Raw genomic sequence first — 1,906 nt, 5'->3', positions numbered from 1 at the left:
TTTTTCTCTCTATTATCGTTATTTCTTTTTCTGTTGTCTTTCTATTTCTTTTTCTAAATCGATGCAAATGTACTAAGAAACGATGAATATGCATCTATGTGATGATATTAAGAATTACTGATTGCATATGTAGAGTGGAATGATTTCTAAATGTTGTGTTAGTTAATTTTTTTAATTAATAATTAAAAAAAGCTACCAGAACTAATAAGTGAGTTTAGCTAGATCACAGGATATAATGTCAATATGCAGAAAGCAACTATATTTTTATATATTAGCAATGAGTAACTGGAAATTTAAATTGGAAAGAATACTATTTACATTAGCACCAAGAAACATGCAATACTTAGGTATAAAGCAAAAGATGTGTAACATATGTATGCTGAAAACTCAAAAACAAAAAAGACCTAAAGAAATAGAGAGATATACCATGTTCATGGATTGGAAGACTCAGTATAGTTCCAGTTACCCCCAAATTGATCTACAGACTCAACACAATCCCAATCAAAATCCCACCAGGGTATGTTGGAGAAACTGATATGTTAATTCTAAAATCTATATGGAAAACAAAAGAACTAGAACGGCAAAAACAAATTTTTATTTATGGAATGCTTCACGAATTTATGTGTCATCCTTGTGCAGAGGCCATACTAATCTTCTCTGTATCGTTCCAATTTCAGCATATGTGCTGCTGAAGCAAGCACAGAAACAATTTTTAAAATGAACAATATTAGAGGATTCACATTGATTTATATATTTGCTATAAAGCTACAATAATCATGGCAGTGTGGTATTGAGGAAAGAAAAGATAGATTAATGGAACAGGGTAGAAAACCCAGATATAAACTCACACATATATGGTCAACTGATTTTCAACAAAGGTGCAAAGGCAATTCAGTGGAAAAAGGATAGACTTTACAACAGTGGTGCTGGAACAACTCAAAATGGATATCTATAAATGTAAAACCTAAAATTTAACATTTCTAGACACAAACATAGGAGAAAATCTTTGTGGCCTTGGTTAAGCAAATATTTCTTACATATAATACAAAAAAGCATGAACCATAAAAGGGAAAAGATGACAAATTGGATTTCATCAAAATTTAAAGCTGCTGTTCTTCAAAAGACATTGATAAGATAATGAAAGGTAAGCCACGGACTAGCAGAATATATTTGCAAAATACATATTTTATAAAGGACTGGTACCCAGAATATAGTTTTAAAACTCTCAAAACTCAATAACAAGAAAACAAACCAATTTTAAAAATGTGCAAAATATATAAGCAGACATGTCAATAAAGAAGATATATAGATGGTATATAATCTCATAAAAATAAACACAACATCATAAATCATTAGGAAAATGCAAAAGTAAAACTACATGAGAAATCACTACACACCTATTAAAATGGATAAAATTTTAAAAGCTGATAATAGCAAGTACTGACAAGTGCAAAGATCATCCCACATTGCTGGTGGGACTACAAAATGTTATAACCACTTTGGAAAACAAATAAACAGTTTCTTATAAATTTAAACATACAAATTCAAACATATGTCCCAGGATCTCAGCTATAGTTATTTACTCAAGAGAAAATTAAATTTGCGTTCATATGAAATTTTATAGTAGCTTTGTTCATTATCACCAAAAGTGGGGGGAAAAAACAGTGTCCCTCAACTGGTGAATAGCAAAACTGTGACAGGTACATCCATACAATAGAATTCTGCTCAGCAATAAAAAAGAAAGAATTAGTGATTCATACAATAAACATGATTAAATTTCAAGTCCATTATGCCAAGTGAAAGAAACCAGACTAAAAAGGCTATATACTATTTGATTCCATTTACATGACATTCTGGAAAGGACAAAACTATAGGGACAGAAAGCATATTAGTAGTTGTCAGGGCT

The 1,906-nt window shown here is 30.5% G+C and overlaps 1 non-coding gene across 1 annotated transcript; it reads right to left on the bottom strand.

Moving 5' to 3' along the window:
• Positions 1 to 594: 594 nt before the first annotated feature.
• LOC143652937 (U6 spliceosomal RNA) lies at positions 595 to 701 on the bottom strand. The gene has a single exon (XR_013160983.1). It is a non-coding gene; the product is annotated as a U6 spliceosomal RNA (small nuclear RNA).
• Between the last annotated feature and the right edge of the window lie 1,205 nt (positions 702 to 1,906).

The sequence above is a fragment of the Tamandua tetradactyla genome, chromosome 12 (assembly GCF_023851605.1).
Source record: "Tamandua tetradactyla isolate mTamTet1 chromosome 12, mTamTet1.pri, whole genome shotgun sequence".
NCBI classification, from domain to species: Eukaryota; Metazoa; Chordata; class Mammalia; order Pilosa; family Myrmecophagidae; genus Tamandua; species Tamandua tetradactyla.
This window is presented reverse-complemented; position numbering and strand designations above follow the sequence as displayed.